The sequence below is a fragment of the Mustela nivalis genome (genome assembly GCF_964662115.1).
Source record: "Mustela nivalis genome assembly, contig: HAP1_SCAFFOLD_688, whole genome shotgun sequence".
Lineage (NCBI taxonomy): Eukaryota > Metazoa > Chordata > Mammalia > Carnivora > Mustelidae > Mustela > Mustela nivalis.
The window spans coordinates 382,463-406,498 of NW_028135975.1; positions in this window are offsets into that span (position 1 = coordinate 382,463).

Here is a 24,036-nt window from a genome sequence, read left to right on the forward strand (position 1 = left end):
TAGATATTAGACAGCTGCATCCAAACATTCTGGTGGCATTCTCGATACATCTATAGACAAATGGTTTCTGGCTCTCTATTCGATTCAGACGAACCCTTTTTTTAGGAGTTCTTAAAGGCTGGTTTCTCAAGCCTTCAATTAATTCTGCTTTTCTTTTAATGAGGAATGTCACAAATATGCATAGAAGTAAATGTACAGAACTAAAAAAATACTCTAACAGAGTCATATGTTAATCATTCTTGATGTTCAGATTCTATTTGCATCGTAGGACCACATTATGAATTTGCATTAAGCATCATCATGTCTGAGCCTTACTTCCTCCACCCCATGCCATCCTATCCCATTGCAGTTGCAGAACTCCTTTGCAGAACTGATGTTCACCAGAAATTAGTGAAAATGTAGAATTAAATTAATTCAAACACTTACCACATGACAGGAAAGGGCACTGATTTACAAGCTTAATTCCCACACATTTAAGCCTCTTAAAATAAAGCATATTTCTACCCACTAAATGAAACAAGATGGGATTGGGAGGGAGACAAACCATAAGTGACTCTTAATCTCACAAAACAAACTGAGGGTTGCTGGGGGGAGGGGGTTTGGGAGAAGGGGGTGGGATTATGGACATTGGGGAGGGTATGTGCTTTGGTGAGTGCTGTGAAGTGTGTAAACCTGGTGATTCACAGACCTGTACCCCTGGGGATAAAAATATATGTTTATAAAAAATAAAAAGTTAAAAATCTAAAAAAAAAAAAATAAAGCATATTTCTATAATATAAAAGGTAAAAAAGACATGAGGGGAAGAGTCTGGCTCACCTACTCCCACCTGTTTACTTGTCCAGCTCCAAATGGAGAACATTTTTATGCACATATAATCAAATATGAATACTCTCCCAGAGTATTTTTATATATGTATGTACATACAAATATGAATACATATAATTCCCCACTTCTGTGTTACAGAAATTGTTGCATACCACAGCACTGTCCTGTGCCTTGCATTTTTTAAATACATGTCAAAAATTTTATTTGAGTCATCAATTAATAAAAAAAACAGTAAAATATTACAGCTGATTCAAAGTAAACTACAAGCCTCTGTGGAAAACTGTATGGAATTTCCTCACAAAATTAGAGAATTACTGTATAGTCCAGTAATTTTGCTACTAGGTATTTACCTAAAGAATATTAAGCACCAATTTGAAGAGCTATATAGACCCTTATGTTTATTGCAGCATTATTTACAATAACCAATACATGGAGGCAATCCAAGTGTGTACTGAGAGATGAATAGGTAAGGAAAATGTAGTGAAGATGTATTTATACAGGTATACACATACACAACGGAACATTGTTCAGCTGTAATTAAAAAAAAAAATCTTGCCATTTGCAACAGTGTGGATGGACCTATAGGGATGCTAAGTGAAACAGAGAAACAAATATATTTCAATCATGTGGAATTTAAAAATAAAAATGAAAGAAAAAAAGGAGACAAAAAATCAGACCCTTCAATACTTAGAACAAAGTGATGGCTGCCATAAGGGAGGTGGGTAGGGGATGGGTGCAATAAAGAGGAATAAAGAGTACGCTTATCATTTTAAAAATTAACATATATGTATTATTTGTTTCAGGGGCACAGGTATGTGAATTATCAGTCTTACACGATTCACAGCACTCGCCATAGCATATGCTCTCCTCGATGTCCGTAAATGTTTTTTTTTAAAGATTTTATCTATTGATTTGAGAGAGAGAAAAAAAGCATGAACAAGGGAGAGGCAGAGGAAGAAGGAGGCTCCCCGCTGAGCAGGGAACCTGACACAAGGCTCTATCCCAGGACTCTGGGATCACGACCTGAGCCAAAGGCAGACACTTAACAGACTGAGTCACCCAGGTGACCCATGAGAGTTTACTTATCTTGATGATAATATACTTATCTTGATGAACACTGAGTAATGTATAAAATTACTGAATCATTATATTGTACACCTGGAGCTAATATAAACGAACGTATGTTATACTTCAATTAAAAAAAATACTGCGTATCTATTGGGAAATAAAGATTGATGACATGAGTTTATAAACAGATATAAAATGGCTTAATCAGTCACCTGGGTGGCACATTTGGTTAAGTGACTGCCTTTGGTTCAGGCCATGATCCTGCAGTCCAGGGACTGAGTACTGCTTTGGGCTCCCTGCTCAGCGGGGAGTCTGATTCTCCCTCTGACCTTCCCCCCTCATGCTCTCTCTCTCTCATTCTCTCTCTCCCAAATAAATACATAAAATCTTTAAAAATGGTTTAATAATCAATTTCTTTCCACTAGATACAACTAACTTGTATTTTTATGTACAAAAATTATTTACAGTATTATTACTTTTCTACAACTTATAGAGTTATAAAGAGCTTAAAGACCATGAGAGGTAGAGATAATCCCAGAAGGGTGCACAAGTCAAAACACTGCTCACTGCAAATTCTTTCACCCTTTTTTTCTGACAGTCTCCCCATCCCCATTCTGTTTTGATCTTAACAACCTCAAAGGAAGATTATTCTTACTTCAAAAGAAGGCTGGTGTCTCTAACACTGAGTCATGAAGAAATAGGAAATCTGAACAGACCAATTACTAGTAATGAAACTGAATCAGTCATCAAATAACTCCCGACAAACTAAAGCTCAGGACCAGATAGAATCACAGGTGAAGTCTGCCACACTTTTAAAGAGTTAATACCTATTCTCCTGAAACTATCCCACAATAGGACGTGAAGGAAAACTTCCAAATATATTCTATAAGGTCAGCATTACCCATACCAAGACCAAAGTCACGATTAAAGAAACAACAGACAAAACTACAGGCCAATATAGATATAAAAATCCTCAACAAAATATTAGCAAAGTACATTCAACAATAAAAAGATCATTTGCCATGATCAGTGGGATTTATTTTGGGAATGCAAGCATGGATCAATATTTTCAAATCAGCCAACATGGTACACCGCATTAGCAAGAGGAGGATAAAAGTTATATGATGGTTGTTTTTGTTGTTGTTGCTGGGAAGATGGCAGAGTAGGAGGATCCTGTGTAACCTTGTCCCCTACACACACACCAAGATAACCGCCACATCAAGTGCAACAAACTCTGAAAAGGACCCAAAGACTGGCAGAACAGACTTTCCACAGTAGAGAGGAGGCCACATCGAAAAGGTAGATGAGGTGAAGACACAGTTGAGAACCAATCCCCCGGTAAGACTGTCCATAAAGAGGAGGGACCCCCAAGCATGGAGAAGCAAGAGGCTCAGACTACAGAGCAGGCACAGGAGACCTGCACTGAGAAGACAAGTCCCCATAACATTTGGCTTTGAAAACTAGTGGGGCTTAATAGGTTTTGAGGACCAGCAGGGCTCAACTCTGGGCACTTTATTTATTTACTTGAGTATAATTAACATAAGTGTTATTAGTTTTAGTTTCAGGTGTATTTATTAGTATTAGTTCCAGGTGTACAGGATAAGGATTCAACAATTCTATACAATCAAGGTCAGTGTACTATTCATCATCTTTATCTATTTCACCAATCCCCTACCCCACTTAACTTCTGGCACTAGTTTCTTCTCTGTATTTAAGACTCTAGTTTTTTGTCTTTTTCTTTGTTGTTTCTTAAATTACGTATGTGAATGAAATCATATGGTACTTGCCTTTCTCTGATTGACTTATTGCATATAACAATATACCCTCTAGGTCCATTCATGTTGTTCAAAAGACAAGATTCATTCTTTTTTATGACTGAGTAATATTCCATTATACATATGTGTATATGCACCTTCTCTTTTGCATTTATCCATTGGTGGACACTTGAGTTGCTTCCATATACTGGCTATTGTAAATAATGCTGCAATAAACATAGGGGATATATACAGCTTTTGAAATTAGTGTTTCCATATTCTTTGGGTAAATACCCAGTAGTGGAATTACTGGGTCATATGGTAATTCTTTTAATTTCATGAGGAAACTCTATAGTATTGCCCACAGTGCTTGCACCTCTATGTCTACTGCAGCATTATTTACAATAGCCAAGACGTGGAGGTACTCAAGTGTCCATCGATAGATGAATAAAGAGGTGGTGTGTATTTATACATAGAATGGAATATTATTCACCCATAAAAAGAATGAGATTTTGCCACTTGTGACAACATCGATGGATCTACAGGGTATTATGCTAAGTGAAATAAGCCAGACCAGAAAAGGACAAATACAAAAAGTATTTCCTTATATGTGGAATTTAAAAAATAAACAAAAATTAACAAACAAAAAGTAGAACCAGACCTGTAAATACAGAGAACAAACTGATGGTTGCCAGAGGGGAGGCAAGTGGGGAGAGGCACAAAACAGATGTAGGAGAGTGGGAGATATAGGCTTCCAAGCATGGAATGAGTAAGTCTTGGGGGATAAAAGGTCCAGCATAGGAAACATAGTGACACGCAAATAGTGTTGTATGAGGAGGGATGGTAGCCACACTTGTGAGCATAACATAATGTATAGTTTATGTATCTAAAATGAATGTAACATTTTAAAAAAAGATTTATTTACACAAGTAGGCAGAGAGGCAGGCAGAGAGAGGGGGGAAGCAGGCTCCATGCTAAGCCAAGAGCCAGTATCCCAGGATCCTGAGATCATGACCTGAGCCGAAGACAGAGGCTTAACCAACTGAGCCACTCAGGCACCCCTAAAATGAATGCAACATTTTGTGTCAAGTATATTTCAATAGAGAAATTGTTTATAAAATAAGGGGGAGAAAACATCTAGAAGTCCGAGAATCGTTACTATAAAAGAATGACAACAACAAGAAAAGGGGAAGAAAGCCACTGCTGCTAGAGATGATTTATGGACAGACAGAGAGGTGGGGAATAAAATTGGAGAAGTGGATGAGGGGGGCTGGACAGGTGTGATGAGACATGCCAGATACATTTTCGTTCAAGTCAACTTCACAGAGATCTACTGAGCTCTGTGTGTCACGATCTGGGGGATTCAAAGATGAATGAACAATGGTCTCTGTACTCATGCAGTTTGCAACACAGTAGATCACCTGACAGAGACCAAGGAGATACAGTGTTATAAATACGACACCTCAATATAAAGAAATGCATGATCACAGGTTGAGTTCTCCCAGAAGTGGACCCTAAACCAACACTCCGGGTACTAGTGATTTATGAAGGAAGTGCTGCTAGGAGGAATTTCTTCATAAGAGCCAAGGAAGGGTGGGATTCAGCAGATTCAGCTTGAACCCTGGGGAATTCTTTGGTGTAAATTATACTGCAGAGTTTGCCACACTTGGAAGCAAAGGAGTTGAGTTTTTGTACAGCTGTTAGTCATTGCGTATGGGCTGCCCAACAGGCTGGTGACACTCTCAGGGATTTGGGGCTCTAAATAAATGAGTTGGCTCCAGTAGTAATTCTTCAAGGATTATAGTAAAGGGGGTGGAGGCTAGGGGGGGGGGGTATCACAGAGCTGGTGGAAGGAATCCAATGGGATCTTGATGGGGCACCAAGAGTGTCCAACCCCAAGCTAAGAATGCGATAAGAGGATAATAAGTTTATATATATATATATATATATATATATATATATATATATATATTTATATTTATATTTATATATGCTGGTGTCATTTGCTTTGGCCTGATTATTTACATGGGTGCAGAAAGACTGGTAACTTACCATGTAGCCCTTTGGAAGTTGGCTCTGAAGTCTGAACCCACATGGTACTGAAAAGCTGCTAGGATTACTACTTCGTCTGGAAGTCTTCATGAAGCATCTCAAACTGGACTTCTAGAATCTATTTGTTAGCCTGAGACTAGCAAACCAAACCCATGAAACCCTCTCCCAGTTTTCTTCTGCAGTACTTATGCATTTGGGTTAGCTCCTCTGTTCTATATCTTTGCACCTTCCAGTCTTAAGAATGTTTCTGCAGTTTATATAAAATTTAAAATATTAGCAGAGAAGTCACAGTCTTAAGGGTATAACATCAGACTGAGAAACATACAAAATTCTAGAACTTATTAAAAACATTTTTCAGCTTAGAATTTTGAGAAACAATTCTCATTCTTACTATTCATGTTAGGAAAATACATTAAAATTCCACTGGACCAAATGTCTATTTGTCTGTCTGGAACGGTTAATACTCATGGGGGTCTGTATAGATACCGTTGGTCCCATTGTTAACAAAGAAGAAACTGATTCAGAGCATACACTCAGACGCAATTCTGGCTCTCCTACCCTGAGTTGGTTTTATGGTTGCGTATATATTTCTCGGTGGGAGAAAGTGCTCCGGTTGCTAACCATGATGCTTTTCCTGGTCTAGAATAAAGTGGCCGACTCTTTTTGCAGGACCCCACTGAATGTGAGAAGGGAACAGAGCAAAACTGCTGTCCCCTACCTTCTGACACCTGGGGAGGTGTGGCAACACCTGGAATTCTGAGTGAGGTCAGCCATAATGACCACGACACCTTCTCCCTCCTAATTCACACTCAGCCAAGGAAACGGTCATTATGGACTCCCTAGAGGACTTCGCAGTCTGCAAAGCCTTTTCACCAACAGTTGCTAATTTTTATACACAAGCAGCCTTCTGCCCGAATGGGCCGTGTTTCAAGGGTCTGCCTGCACAATGCTTGTTTGGAAACCTAGACAAAATTTCCCACAGAATCAATGCTCCTGGGTTAACATTGGTTTTCACAAGCTGGAAACTGATGCAACCCGATTGTGGTAATCCATTGAAACTCCTCACCACCACTTCTGTGTGTGTGGTGGGGAGGAAGGGATATAGGAATAATTTGAAAAAACCATTTTATACTTTAACTTTAATTTTTTTTTACTATGCAGTTTATATATATATTTAAAGGATTCTTTTATTTCTGAATAATTGGATGAAATGTTAAAATATATATATATATATATATATATATATATATATATAGCTCTTATTTTTTGGGACTCCCCAGAAGGCTAAAAATACAAGCCTGTCGGGGTCAATACCAGGGCTCTGGCACCATACTACTCATGAGGAACCCCGCATCTACACACGGGCCATAGTTTAACTTTGGGGAGCCAGAGCATCGCTCCCTGCTGCACCTCAGGCAGTGAGAGTGAAGCCCCAGCCCACCCCCACAGAGGTGGCCCTGTTTTGCCACCTCCCCTGTGAGCTGTGCAGGAAGTGGGGTGGTTGATGGAGAATTAGACTTAAGGATGGTTCTCCCCCTCCCCTTCCCTTCATTTCTTAAGTCCCAGAGATGGAAGATCTAATTTTCCTGCCTCCCGGCATGATGGCAGGTCCCAGCCTCTCTCCTGACATTCCTGAAGCAGGAGAACAGTCAGTTCTTTTTTAAAACTGATCAGGATTTTTACTCCTGGTAATAACTAATAGAAGCAAGGACGCTGAGAGATGCCCCCGCAACCACCACCTCCCTGACCCCAGGTTTCTCCCAACCCCCTTTCTGTGTTTACGTAGATTCTGGTAAGGAAGACCTGGATGGTGCTCCTTAGGAAGCTATCCTTGGCCTTGACCCTCACCTGGCAGGGTCCAGTCTGTGTGTGCCCCAACACTGTGGTCAGCTCTTTATATCCATGCACACTCATTCCTCTCCTTCCTGAGGGCAGAGAAACACTGGCAGGGGGCTTGCCCAAAGCAGGCACTTGGTAGTTATTTCTAAAAGAGAATTTGTGGCAACAAATGTCATTTGTTGTTTGGGTATTTAAGACATATCAAGACATATCAAAGACATTTGTCTTTGTGTATTTAAGACATATTAAGACATCCCCACCTCTCGAGTTGCTGGGGATGAGGGGACTAACAGTGCAGGAGGGAGATGAGAGGGAGAGACCAGGATGATGAAAGGGAAAAGAAGGTTTCTGAAAGGCTCATGTGGGAGGGGGCTGCCAGATGAACCCTGAACTAGAGGTGGACATGAGGAAGAGGTGGTCTCCAGGGCTCATGAGCCCTTCCTCTCTTCTCCATCAGAGGTCCTCTTCTTAAAAGCCCACCCTGAGCTGAAGCCAAGGCAGCAGTGAGAATAGAAGACAGAAGGGGATGGAGCCCTCAGAAACTGGTGGAGAGGACATCTAAGGGCTTATGGGCTCTTCCACCGGGAGGGGTTACACGCGAGGATGCATAAAAGGACAGCCATGAGTTGGGATTGTTGGTACACACATGGGAGCAACCATCCCACGCCTCAAGAGTCAGAACACGGACCTCCTGGCCAACTCATCAATGACACATAAATCACTTACCATGAATTGAATGAATAACAATTTTTTCAATCTTGACTGTTTTTCTTGGAGGGAGAGTCATGTTGTAGATATTTTTCACATCTGCAAAATATCCAACGTATCTACTCTGCAAAACAACAGAAGACTCAATTTAAGTGGAGGTGAAAAGTCTATCCTCAGCATTCCTGATTTTTTTCTTGTTTTTATTTTTACATAGAATTTAGGGAGAATCATTAATTAAAGAAACATTTTTTGAATGCCATGATATGACTAGGCATGCTTATGTTTGCTGCCTCATGAGTGAATATCTCCCTTAGAAGAAAAATTCTGAATTCTGTGCTGTGGGGAAGGAACAAGAAGGGAGGCACATGTTGCTCCTATAGGCCACTTTCGACTGCAAGGACACCTAACCAGACCCAGGGAAAGCGCTACAATCTTTCACCAAGACATAGTTAATACGACTGTGGAAAAGCTCAGTCTGGGTGTGGAGGCTTAACTGTGGCTAAGTTCAAGGAAGGTCTGTGCTCTGGCAGAGAGTAGCCTCCTCATCACGAAAGTACTTGAGCTCCACACACTGCTCACAAAGATACATATGCTCTTGTCCCTGCAGCCAGCTTGAGTGTGTTTTTTTAAAAGATTTTATTTACTTATTTGAGAGAGTGTGTGTGCATTAGAGAGACAAAGAGCATGGAGGGGAGCAGAAGGAGAGGGAGAAGCAGATTCCCCAGTGAGCAGGGAGTCCCAGGGTCATGACCCAAGCTGAAGGCAAACACTTAACTGACTGAGCCACCCACATGCCCCAGAAATTGGATATTATTAAGGTATCATTAAGGTAAATTGTAAGTATGCTCCAAACCCAGCACAGAGCTCAGTAGAGGGCTTGAAGCCATGACCCTGAGATCTAGATCTGAGCAGAGATGAAGAGTCATACACTTAACCAACTGAGTGACCCACGCACTCCCTAGAGCATTTTAAAGCAAATCCTTGATTTCATGTTATTTCGTCCTCAAAATTTATGTTTTACTCTAAATTATATTTTTGCGCTGCTATACAAAATTTGATTTAAAAAATACAGTGTGTCAAAAAAAAATACACTGTGTCTTTTATTTCTACACTTATCTGTAGCTTTTGTCTTAGCCAGTGTATGCTGAACTTGTGTAATTTCAAGCTTACCCTTTAACTTTAGATATATACTACTTCCTGTTCTTTTTATTCATTTTTTTTTTTTCAATGAACAACTAAACTTATTTTACAACCCTGTTTGGAAAACATTCTAAGCCAAGTACTTCCAAAAAAAACTTTTTACCAACTCATGCTGTGGTATATAAAGGCTTCTTGCTAAAGGAAATCCTTACTATTACCAGCCCTTCTCTCAGTGGTAAAGACTGTTAACATTTCAGTTCTGTCTGGAGGCCATCCCTGGGTCTCTATAACTGGTATTTTCCCATCTGAAAAACACTTTTGCAGATTCCATGTCCTTGTGGCTGTACAGTCACAGACACAGTACATATCCTATCATCCAATCAGGTCAAGTATGGCAAGGAAGCATGAAAAGATACATACTTACCTTCAGTCATTTATCTTAATTTAAAGCATAAGCATTTGCAAAACAGTGTGGAGATTCCTTAAGAAATTAAAAATAGAGCTACTCAATGACCTGCAATTGCACGACTGGGTATTTACCCCAAAGATACAAATGAAGTGAAAATAAGGCCCATCTGTACCCCAATGTTCATAACAGCAATCATCACAGTCACCAAACAGTGGAAAGAACCAAGATGCCCTTCAACAGACGAATAGATAAAGAAGATAAGGTTCATATATATAAAGGAATATTATGCCTCATCAGAAATAATGAATACCCAGGATGAATACTGGATGAATAATTTTCTATTCATAGTATTTCTATGAATACTTTTCTAGATGCTGAAAAAGCATGTGACAAAGTATAGCATCCTTTCTTGACCAAAATTCTACACATTGTAGGCATAGAGGGTACATACCTCAATATCATCAAAACTATCTATGAAAAGCCCACCACAATATCATTCTCAATGGAGAAAACTGAGCTTTCCCACTAAGATCAGGAACACGGAAGGGATGTCCATTATCATCACTGCTATTCAACATAGCACTAGAAGTCATAGCCTCAGCAATCAGACAACAATACGAAATTAAAGCCATCCAAATTGGCAAAGAAGAAGTCAAACTGCCACTCTTTGCATATGATATGATACTTTATGTGGAAACCCCAAAAGACGTCAAATCTTCTAGAACTTGTACATAAATTCAGTAAAAATGCCAGGACATAAAATCAATGTGTAGAAATCAGTTGCATTTCTATACACCAACAGCAAGACAGAAGAAAGAGAAATTAAGGGGTCAATCTCATTTACCATTGCACCCAAAACTATAAATACCTAGGAATAAACCCAACCAAACAGGCAAAAAATCTGTACTCAGAAAACTATGAAGTACTCATGAAAGAAATTGAGGAAGACACAAAGAAATAGAAAAATGTTCCATGCTCATGGATTAGAGAAACAAATATTGTGAAAATGTCTATGCTACCTAAAGTAATCTACACATTTAATGCAATCCCTACCAAAATCCCATCCATTTTTTTCAATAAAATAGAACAAATAATCTTAAAATTTATATGGAACCAGAAAAGACCTCAAATAGCCAAAGGAATATTGAAAAAGAAAGCCAAAGTTGGTGGCATCACAATTCCAGACTTCAAGCTCTCTTACAAAGCTGTTGTCAGCAAGACAGTTTGGTACTGGCACAAAAAGAGACACATAGATCAATGGAACAGAATAGAGAGCCCAGAAATAGACCCTCAACTCTATGGTCAACTAATCTTCGACAAAGCAGGAAAGAATGTCCAATGGAAAAAAGACAGCCTCTTCAACAAATGGTGCTGGGAAAATTGGACAGCCACATGCAGAAAAATGAAATTGGACTGCTTCCTTACACCACACATGAAAATAGACTCCAAATGGATGAAGAACCTCCATGTGAGAAAGGAATCCATCCAAATCCTTGGGGAGAACACAGGCAGCAACCTCTTTGACCTCAGCCATAGCAACTTCTTCCTAGGAACATCTCCAAAGGCAAGGGAAGCAAGGGAAAAAATGAACTTTTGGGACTTCATCAAGATCAAAAACTTTTGCACAGCAAAGGAAACAGTTCACGAAATCAAAAGACATCTGACAGAATGGGAGAAGATATTTGCAAACAACAAATCAGATAAAGGGCTAGTATAAAAATCTATAAAGAGCTTAGCAAACTCAACAGCCAAAGAACAAATACTCCAATCAAGAAATGGGATTGGGAGGGAGACAAACCATAAGTGACTCTTAATCTCACAAAACAAACTGAGGGTTGCTGGGAGGAGGGGAGTTGGGGGAAGGGGGGTGGGGTTATGGACATTGGGGAGGTTATGTGCTATGGTGAGTGCTGTGTAGTGTATAAACCTGGCGATTCACAGACCTGTACCCCTGGGGATAAAATATAGGTTTATGAAAAATAAAAAATAAATTAAAAAAAAAAGAAATGGGCAGAGGACATGAATAGACATTTCTGCAAAGACGACATCCAGATGGCCAACAGACACATGAAAAAATGCTCCACATCACTCAGCATCAGGGAAATACAAATCAAAACCACAATGAGATACCACCTCACACCAGTCAGAGTGACTAAAATTAACAAGTCAGGAAAATGATAGATGCTGGTGAGGATGCGGAGAAAGGGGATCCCTGCTACACTGCTGGTGGGAATGCAAGCTGGTGCAGCCACTCTGGAAAACAGTGTGGAGGTTCCTCAAAAAACTGAAAATAGAGCTACGCTATGACCCAGCGATTGTGCTGCTGGGTATATATCCTAAAGATACAAACGTGGTGCTCCGAAGGGGCACATGCACTCGAATGTTTATGGCAGCAATGTCCACAATAGGCAAACTATGGAAAGAACCTAGATGTCCAGCAACAGATGAATGGATAAAGAAGAGGTGGTATATATATATAAAGGAATACTATGCAGCCATCAAAAGAAATGAAATCTTGCCATTTGTGACGTTGTGGGTGGAACTAGAGGGTATTATGCTTAGCGAAGTGAGTCAGTCAGAGAAAGACAACTATCATATGATCTCCCTGGTATGAGGAAGTGGAGATACAACATGGAGGGTTTGGGGGGGTAGGAAAAGAAAAAATGAAAGAAGATGGGATCAGGAGGGAGACAAACCATAAAAAACTCAATCTCAAAAAACAGACTGAGAGTTACTGAGGGGAGTATGGACAGGATAGGGTGGTGGGGATATGGACATTGGGGAGGGTATGTGCTATGATGAGTGCTGTGAAATGTGTAAGCCTGGCGAGTCACAGACCTGTACCCCTGGGAATAAAAACACATCATATGTTTATTAAAATTTTTTTTAAAAAGTGCTCTGACAGTATTTACAATTAAACATTTTTGGGGCACTTCGGTGGCTCAGTGGGTTAAAGCTTCCGCCTTCGGCTCAGGTCATGATCCCAGGGTCCTGGGATCAAGCCCCACATTGGGTTCTCTGCTCAGCGGGGAGCTTGCTTCCCCAAGCCCCCTCTTTGCCTGCCTCTCTGCCTACTTGTGATCTTTGTCAAATAAATAAATAAAATCTTTTAAAAAAATAAATAAAATTAAACGTTTTTATTTTCATAGATATTTTTGCAAATCAAAAATGAACTCAAGTAGTCAATAAACAAGAAAAAATATGCTCAATCTTTCTTAGCTTTGTTATTCCTATTTTCTTCCCTTTAGTAGTCACCTTCCACCCCCCACTTCCTTTCCTTCTCTTCCTTTAGTCTTGAAGCAAACATCAAACAATGTTCACTATTTTTTTAAAAAATGTATTCATTTATTTGAGAGATTTGAGAGAAATAGGGAGAGAGAGCAGGGTGGGGAGCAGAAGGGCAGAGGAAGAGAGAAACTTAAGCAGACTCTGTGCTGAGTGCAGAGCCTGGTGAAGGACTTGATCTCTCCACCCTGAGATCAGGACCTTAGCTGAAACCAGGAGTCAGTGCTTAACCATTGTGCCACCTAGGCGACCCCCCTTCCAAAATTTTAACAACTATTAACACTAATAACAGTATGTACCTTCTTCTTGTACTTTAATGTATAAATATTTATTTAGAAAAAGAAAAATTAAAAACATTTTTACCTTTGCCTCCCTTACAGTGCGATATTTTCGTCATCTTGAGACATCCACTCATCCACTTCCTTGGCGAATGCCACCATCTCACTGATTTCAAATGTAAAATTTTTAGTTGAATTAAAATTCATCCAAAAAATCAAGTCCAGTATGTTTAGCTTTCTTTTGACAGCCATCTTGGCATGAAATTTACCTTAGACTGGGGACATTGTGATCATCAATCTTGATTCGCTGGACCCTGTCATGGAAGTACTTAGGATTATAAGCTCTTTCACCTAAAATAAATAATACATAGGTCAGATATCTATGCCTAATAAACACAGTAAATGATCAAGTTATGAAGAAGTTCTACTTTTTATTATAAATGCCTTATCCACCTTAACTTTTTTTTAAAGGTTTTATTTATTTATTTGTCAGAGAGAGAGCACAAGCAGGGGGAGTAGCAGAGGGAGAGAGAGAAACAGGCTCCTCATTGAGCAGGGAGCCATATTTGGGACTCGATCCCAGGACACTGGGATCATGACCTGAGCAAACGGCAGATGCTTAACCAACTGAGCCACCCAGGCATCCCCCTTATCCAGCATTAAAAGGAGCTTTCTTACTGGCTCTTGTTGCTTTTAAGAATATTAAGGGTCTGAAATACAGAGATAGCAGTGGTTTGTCCCTCTTGAGTAACCCAACTTATTTGGACTTAACAGGCCTTACTTTAAATTTTATAGTAGGTTACTCATCATATTACCACGTATTCCTACAGAGCAGAAGTAAATGTGGCCAACCAGAATGCTTGCCTCCTGAAAATGTCTGTTTAATATACAGGGAGAGGAAAAGACAAGACAGAATACTAAGTGGGGATATAATCTCTTTTCTACAGGTTTTGTTTTTGAGCATATTTTCCCTTGTTTATTGACTATTTGGATTTTTTTCATATTTGGGTTTTGCAACAGAGACAAAAAGCATCTAAAAGCCCGTTCAACTCTGCCAAGAAACCACCTTTTGGGGGACTAGATGGATAGTTTTTGTCCTCAACCAGAATAAGGAATATGTAATTATACTAAGGTCAAAAACTAAAAGATAACTGAGAAGATTTTTAGCAATGTAGGTACTGCAGATCTCCTTTTTTTCAATAGCCTTTAATTTACAATTTCAGAAACTCTTGGGAAAGTGAAAAATGCCGTCTACTCTTTGAAACCCTTTTTGCAATAACTTCCAACTTTGTCCTAAATAGGCCAACCCTTTCTCTGTGTTCACAAAATATTAACTAACCAGAAGAGTTTACACTGGAAGCTACTGTCTATCTTAGCACATTCCATGATCTGGAGATGAAAGTGCAACCTCTTTGCCTGCATGCCATGGCAGCACTGGCCACACTTGTTGACACTTCCACCATAGTGCTTGCTTCCTTATTCCCACATATATCCAATCTTGCTACTTCTTGGAAGCACTTGATATTTATATTAGCAAATTTGCTGCATATTAAATCTGTTTGCTCTACATATTACTGTCCATTGTTCTACATATTACTATCCATTGTTCAAAATCTAATCCTGCACATTTATTCCCTCTTAAGAGTGAAGGGGAACTACATGGCCACTTTGTATTCTCTCAGAAATTAATCATGCCGATATCTGAATTTCACATCCTCTAGTCCAAGTTGTTAGCTTGTAGATGGCTTTCATCTTAAAAACAACAAAGACATGCTCAGTCCAGGATATGTTATCATTGAACATGCAAGCACCAGCATAGCTCCACTGCCTCATTCTCAGTCAGCCCAGGTACCTGAACTAATAGCTCAGACATAAGCCTGCACTCTGGCAAAAGAGTAAGGTAAATATTCATATGGATAGTAGATATGATTTGGGGGGAGGTTTATGATTCATGAGTTTTATGAAAACTGATGATTTCTCACCTCTTCTTCTATTATGTCTATTAAAAATGGTAAAAAGATCATGGTTTACTAGAATGTTGTCAATAACCCAAGGAGATAAGTGCTAAGAACTGAAAACAACAACAACAACAAAAACCTCAGTGGTCTAGAGAACTGAAGCCAAGAGTAATATCTTTTCTTTGACTTACATACTTAATGAAGTTTGTGGCTTTTTAAAAAAAGATTTTACTTATTTATTTGACAGACAGATAACAAGTAGGAAGAGATGCAGGCAGAGAGAGCAAGGAGGAAGCAGGTTCCCTGCTGAGCAGAGAACCCGATGCGGGTCTCGATTCTAGGACCCTGGGATCATGACCTGAGCCAAAGGCAGAGGCTTTAACCCACTGAGCCACCCAGGCACCCCGAAGTTTATGGCTTTTTAACACCCTAGTCAATATTAAGTGTTGCTAAATTTATATTTATCATCACTAAATCTACAAAGAAAAATGAATTCATTTAGACAAGTTGTAATTAACTCACAGTTCTCAGCCCAAGCTACTGAAAAGTAATATTGGCAAAGGATGCTCTATTCCTAGAGATGGATTCTGGCAATTTGAAGATGGTTATCCTGAAGTGCCATAATCCATTCAATGGACCCTGCTCAAATTACTTCATAACTATTCCCATTATGGAATGAATAAAGTAGTTTCCACATTAAATAGCAGTTTGGAAAATTTTTCAAAATTGGTCAAGGGAGTAGTAGAATCATGTCTTACTTACAAATAACATAACCTAGATAAGATATGGTTTACACTCTCCTTAAGACCTTTTTGAACTTTTTATTTTTTTAAAGATTTTATTTGTTTATTTGACAGAGAGAAAGATCACAAGCTGACAGAGGGGCAGGCAGAGAGAGAGGCAGAAGCAGGCTCCCCACTGAGCAGAGAGCCTGATTCGGGGCTCGATCCCAGGACCCTGAGATCATGACCCAAGCCGAAGGCAGAGACTTAACCTACTGAGCGACCCAGGTGCCCCCCTTTTTGAACTTTTGTAAATTGATTTTGACTGCTCAAGTCTCAAGACTATGAATATGGACTAGTTATTGTTTTTAAATTTTTGCATGTAAAGAAAAACTTCCCTGCCTTAAATGATTTCATGAATAATTCAAATAGTTTATCCTTTCCTATATGGCTCTATCATATGAATTTATTTGGTCAACGAAATGACATAAAGCAGGTAATTGCAAAAAACCCTTATAAGACTCCACTCTAGCTCTTGCCTTTTTGCTGTTACATAAGAACACACCCAGGCTAGCCTAATAAAGGATGAAAACATATGGAGCAGATAGGAGTTACCCCACATACCCCAGGTATTTGGTGGGATGGCCATAAGGTCATTATGGAGCAGCGAGGTAAGGTTATTATAGAGTAGCTGATAAGCGAAACTGAGATTCCATTCCACAGTGGTGATGTAGGAAGACCCTGACTTCACCTTCTCCATGGCCACACCAAATCTACAAATATTCATAGAATAGCTCCTTCTGAAGAACTGAAGGATGACTGAACAGTTTCTGCATAACAAAAGATAAGAAACTACATAGAAAACTGCAAGAGAGAGGAAGGCACAGCAATGAAGGGAAGCCCCACCTCTGACACTGTGAACCATAGAGGGGAGGGACAATACTGAGGGTTCAGTTAGAGATTCATCTACCTTGAGGCAAAAAAATAAGCCATGGTTGAAAAGGGCAACTAGGATTTAAAAAAAAAAAAATTGTAGCCCCAGAACTCCACCAAATGCTAGGGAAGCTCCTAGAAATCTCTCGAGATTGGACAGGTTGTTGAGTGTCACAGTTCATGCTCTCCTTCTACGTAGATAGTGTAGATAGAAGCACAGTTTACACATCCAAGCTGGTTTAGAGCCCCAGTGAGCCCTGGGCCCCTAGCCCACATGAGCCCCAGCCATTCTATCAAAATGGCCCTAGTATGACACACACTGGGACACTCCTGCTAGGCACCCACTACACCTCCAGCCATTGTATCAAAGTCATATGCATGCAAAGCACCCTGAAACATTGCAGGCCCCCACCACATTGGCTTCAGATGGCTTGCTAGAGCACTTACTGCAGAGAGTGTGCTAGGACCTCCTGGTTCACTGCTGCTTTGGCTCCAGCTAACTTGCCAGGGAGCCCTTTGCAGTAAGCACCTTGGGACACACTGGCTTGCACCCACCTCAGCTTCAATAGTTCTGCCAGGGAGTAGTTGTGTGTGGAGAACCTGAGGCACCCTCACTGATACCGACTTCAACAGCTGTCTTGCTGGGGTGCCGCTTGTGCAGGGTGCACCAGGACCTCCCTAAGCTTGTGCTCCACCTCAGCAGTATCTTCATGGAGAGCCATGGGACACCTAGCTTTCACCCATTTCAACTATTTTGTAAGCGTTCTCTCAGTGTGTAGAGCCCTAGGACCCTCTGCTTACAGCCACTTCACCTTCAGCTGTGCTACCAGGGTGCTCTCTCTATGTGGACAGCTCCAGAAATGACCTGACTCAGACACACTTCAGTTATGGCCATCCCACCAGGATGCAGCCCCCGCATGGAGTGCCCCAGTACCCACAGATCACACAAGCCACAATTCTAGCCAGCCCCTCAAAGTTACTAGGAACACACAGTGTACACAAGGGACGACCATACACAAGACATTCCTTCAAGTTTCAGATAAGTAGCTGTTCTAATCATAGTAGCACATGCAGAAAATCAAGTAAAATTGGAGGCAGAGGAATATGCTTCAAATAATAGAACAAAACAAAACCTCAGTAAAAGACTAAATGAAACAGAGATAATCAATATGCCTGATAAAAAGTTTACATTTATGGTCATAAAGGTGTTCACTGGTCTAGAGAAAAAAGTGAAAGACCTCAGGGATAACTTCCACAAAGAGAAAACAAAAAGGAACAAATCAGAGTTGAAGAATGTAATAACAGAAATGAAACACTACTAGATGGCATCAATAGTAAGTTAGCAAATGCAGAACACATAAGTGATCTAGAAGATAGCTGAATAGCAAAAAGAAAAAAAGAATTTTTAAAAAATGAGCATAGGTTAAGGGATCTCTCAGACAACATCAAATAAGTAAGCATTTGCATATTTAGGGCCTCAGAAGGAGAAGAGAAAGGAGTAGAAAATATATTTGAAGAAATAATAGCTGAAAACATCCCTAACCTTGGGAAGGAAGTAACAGCCAGGTTCAGGAACCATAGAATTCCAAGCAAGATGAACCCGAGGAGGGCCACACCATAACACAGAATAATTAAAATGTCAAATGTTAATGATAAAGAGAATTTTAAAGGCAGTCAGAGCGAAGCAAAAAGTTACGTAAAAGGGAAACCCCATAAGGCTATCAAAAAAGAGAAGGAAAGTCAAGAATAACACTAGAGAAATTTATAATCTTAAGTAAAGAGAAGAAGTAACAGAGAAGAACCACAAAAAAAAACAGAAAACAATCAAAATGATAGTTAGTACATACTGAAAATAATTACTTAAATATAAGTGCTCTACACACCCCAATGAAAAGGCATAGGGTGGACCAATGGATAAAAAACAAAACACATCTATACATTGCCTACAAGACACTTATTTCAGATATAAGGACACACTCAGGCTGAAAGTGAATGGATTGAAAAGATATTTCATACAGAAGGAAGTGGAAAAAAAACCCCAAGGTGACAATATTAATATCACAAAAATCAGACCTTTAAGACTTACAAGAGAATAAGTAGGGCACTGCATAATGATAAAGAATCAATTGAACAAGATGATCCAACAATCATAAATATCTATGTACCCAACAATGGCATACCTAAATACTTAAAGCACTTATTACTACCTGTAAAGGAAGAAAGTGTAATACAATAATAGTAGGGGAATTTAACACAGCACTTTTTAAATAGATATATCATACAGGCAGAATATCAATAAAGAAAGTGTGTCTTTGAACAATACAGTAGGTCAGATGGAACTAACAGATAAATACAGTACATGCCACATAAAAACAAAAGAATACAAATTCTTTTATATGCACACAGAATGTTTTCCAGGATAGATCACTTGGTAGGCCAAAAAAACAAGTCTCAATACATTTAAAAAGATTGAATCATATCGTGTATATTTTCTAATCACAATGGGGTGAAATAGAAACCAATTACAGAAAAAAAATTGGAAAACCAAACAGGTGGAGATTAAACAACATGCTACCAAGCAATAAATGAGTCAACAAAGAAAATGAAGAGGAAATTAAAAAATATATGGAGACAAATGAAAATGAAAACACTATAGTCTAAATCTTTGAGACCCAGAGAAAAGAGACCTAAAAGGGATATTTATAGAGATACCAGCCAATCCAAAGATATAAGAAAAACCTCAGTCTGAAAACCTAAAAAAATTAGAAAAAGAAAAGTAAAGTCCAAAATTAGTAGATGGAAAGATTTAATAAAAATTGAGCATAAATTAATGAAGTAGAGTCTTTAAGAATAGGAAAGACCAACGAAACAAAGAACTGATTCTTTCAAAACATTAAAAAAGTCAATAAATCTTTAGCCAGAGAAGAAAACAAAAGGAACTGGATGAAACCAGAGACAAAAGAGTTAACAAAGAACACCATAGAGGTACAAAATATTATAAGAGTACTACAAAAAAATTATGTGTCAAAAAATCAGATAACCTAGAAAAAAATAGATGAACTCCTAGAAACATACAGTCATCCTAAACTGAATCAGGAAGACATACAAATTCAAAAACCAAATTATTGCTGACAGAATTGAATTCCTAATCAAAAAACTCCCTACAAATTCCAGGATCAGACAGATCATAGGTGAATTTACCAAATATTTAAAAAAGAATTAATACCTATTGTCTTCAATCTATTCCAAAACAATAGCAAAGAAAGTATAGCTTTGAAGTACAGCCTAATGAGGCCAGCATTACCCTGATACCAAAACAGACAAATACACTACAAAAAAAAAAACCCAACACTACAGAACATTATCACTGAAGAACACAGAAGCAAAAATTCTCAACAAAATATTAGCAAACCATATTTAACAATACATTAAAAGGAACATTCACCATGATCAAGTGGGATTTATTCCAGGTTTGCAAGAATGGCTCAATATTTGCAAATCAATCACCCCAAGTCAACAAAATGAAGTATAAAAAACCATGCAATCATCTCAACAGATGCAGAAAAGCACGTGACAAAATTCAACATCCGTTTATGATAAAACTCTCCAAAAAATGGGTTTAGAAACAACATACCTCAACACAGTGAAAGTCATATATAACAAACTCACAGCTAATGTCATACTCAATGGTGAAAAATTGAGAGCTTTCCCTCCAAGATCAGAAACAAGACAAGGATGTCCACTCTTACCACTTTTATTCAGCATACTCCTGGAAGCTCTAACAACAGCAATCAGACAACAGAAAAAAAAAAAAAAAGCATCCAATTTGGTAAGGAAGAAGTTATTTTCACTATTTGCAGATTACATGATACTATACAGAGAAAACCCTAAAACCCTAATAAAAAAAAATTAGAATACATGAATTTAATAAAGTTTCAGGAACAAAATTAATGCACAGAAATTGGTTTTTTTTGTACAATTAATAATGAAGTAGCAGAAAGAGAAAACAATTTGATTTACAATTGCACCAAAAAGAATAAAATAACCTAGAAATAAACTTAACAAAAGAGGTGGAAGAGCTGTGCTCTGAAAACTATAAAATGCTGATGAAAGAAATTGAAGACAAACCAGACTATGAGATATACTATAAAGCAATAGTAATCAAAATAATACGGTACTGGTACAAAAATGGACACATTGAAGAGATTAGAGAGCCCAGAAATAAACCCACACTTATAGAGAAAGTTAATCTAGGACAAAGGAGGCAAGACTGTATGTACACTAGGGGAAAAGATAGTCTCTTCAATAAGTGGTGGTGAGAAAACTGGACAGCTACATGCAAAAGAATGGTCATTTTGTTCCTTTTTGCTACAAAAATAAATATACTGGATTAAAGACCTAAATGTGATACCTGAAACTATAAAACTTCTTGAAGAAAATATAGGCAGTAAACTGTTTGACATCAGCCATTGCAACATCTTTGTAGATATGTGTCCTCAGTCAAGGGAAACAAAAGTAAATATAAACAATTAGGACTATTCCAAATAAGTTTTTGTACGGTGAAGGAAACCACCAACAAAACTAAAAAGCCACCTTATGAATGGAAGAAGATCTTTGCAAATGATATATCTGATAAGGAGTTAATACTCAAAATATATAAAGGACTTATACAAGTCAACACCCCCCAAAATATGATTCCATTAAGAATGGGCAGAAAACCTGAATAGGCTTTTTCTTTGAATTGACATTTTTTTCAAAGAAGATAGAGATGGCCAACCCAGACATGAAAAGATGAAAGAGAAATGCAAATCAAAATCACAATCAGCTATCACTTTATACCTGTCAGAATGGCTAAAATCAAAGATAAGAAATAAGTGTTGGTGAGGGTGTGGAGAAAAAGAAACCCTTGTGCACTAGTGGTAGGAATGCAAACTGGTACACCCACTGTGGAAAAGAGTACAGAGGTTCTTGAAAAAAATTTAAAATAGAATTACCATATGATCCAGTAATTTCACTACTGGATTATGTAAAGAAAACAGAAATGCTCATTCACAAAGTTATCTGTACCTCTATGGTTCCTGCATCATTATTTACAATAGCCAAGATATGGAAACAACCCAAGTGTCCATCAAAAGATGGATGGCTTAAAAAAAAAAAGATGGATGGCTAAACAGGAGGTGGTATATATATATACACAAAGAATATTACTGAGCCATAAAAAAGAATGAGATCCTGCTATTTGCAGCAACATGGTTGAACCTAGAGGTATCATTTTGAATTAGTATCTTTTGTTTTCTTTGGGTAGATACCTGGATCACAGAATATGTCTATTTTTTGTTTTGTAGAAACTTCCACACTCTTTTCAACAGTGGTTGCACCCAGTTTGTATTTCCCACCAGCAGTGCACAGGGTTCTTTTTTGCTACATCCTCACCAACATCTGTTGTTTCTTGTGTTGTTGATTTTAGCCATTCTGACAGGTGTGAGGTGTTATTGTGGTTTTGATTTGCATTTCCCTTGGTCGTGGGTGATGTTGAGCATCTTCTTGTGTGTCTGTTGAATGTATGGATTTATGAAGTGTACTGGATATCTATATTTCACAGCAGCCAATAAGAAAACAAAACTTTAAAATACCATTTAAAATAATATCAAAGACTCCTGGGGAAGATGGTAGAGTAGGAGGACTTTTAGCTCATCGCCTCACACAGATAAAACTAAATAAATGCATCAGTGTAAATAACCCAAAAAATGACATGGAGACTGGCAGAACAAACTCCACAGCTAAATGTAGAGAAGGGGCCACTGAAAGAGGGTAGTAAGGACAGAGACATGGTCTGGAGCTAAAGAGACCCATACAACTGTCTGCAGGAGGGAGGGGTGCTGCAGGCATGGTGAGGGGCAAAAAACAAACCTCCACACCAGGGACCCCATGTAGGGAAGATGAATCCCCATTACATTTGGCTTTGAAAACCAGAAGCGCCTAATTTTGTGAGTTCTTACAACCAGTGGGACTTAAAACATGGAATTTCAAAAATCAGCAGGAGTAAGAAAAGTGGGAAGCACAAAGCAGTTAAAGTAAGTATAACTATAAAAAACAGTGAGCATACTTATAAAGTAAAAGTAAAGTATGACACCACATACCTAAATTGTGGAGAGGAGAGGAGTGAAGAATGAATTCAAACTTAAGTGACCATTGACTCAATATGGTCTATTATATGCAGAAGATGTTACATATAAACCTAACAGTAACCACAAATCAAAAACTGGTAATAGACATGCAAAGAAGAAAGAGAAAGGAATCCAAATGTATCTCATTAAAGAAAGCCAGCTGATTGTGAGAGAAGAGAGCAAGAAAAGAAAGAGAGAACTACCAAAACAACCATGAAACAAGTAACAATATGACAAATACATATCTATCGATAATTGCTTTGAATGTAAATGGACTAAATGTTCCAATCAAAAGACATAAAGAGATGGAATGGGAAAAAATAACCAAGACCCAGCTATGTGCTGCCTCCAAGAGATTCATTGCAAACCTAAAGACACATGCACATTGAAAGTGAAGAGATGGAGAATGCATGCAAATGCATGTGAAAAGAAAGCTAGCAATACTTACGTCAAACAAAATAGAGTTTAAAACAAACTGTAACAAGAGACAAAGAAGAACACTATATAATCATAAATGGAACAATCCAACAGGAAGATATAACAATTGTAAATATTTATGTACCTAAATACATAAAGCAGCTAATAACAAACATAAAAGAAGTAACTGAGAGTCATACAATAGTAGTAGAGGACTTTAACACCTCACTTACATCAATGGACTGGTCATCCAAACAGAAAATCATCAAGGAAACAATGGCTTTGAATAATACATGGGACCGTATTGAATCAACAGATACATTCAGAACATTCCGTCCTGAAGCAGCACAATATACATTCTTTTCAAGTACACATGGAATGTTGTCCAGAACAGAGAACAAATTAGACCACAAAACACGTCTCAACAAATTCACAAAGATCCAAGTCATAGCAGGCATCTTTTCTGACTAGAGCTATGAAA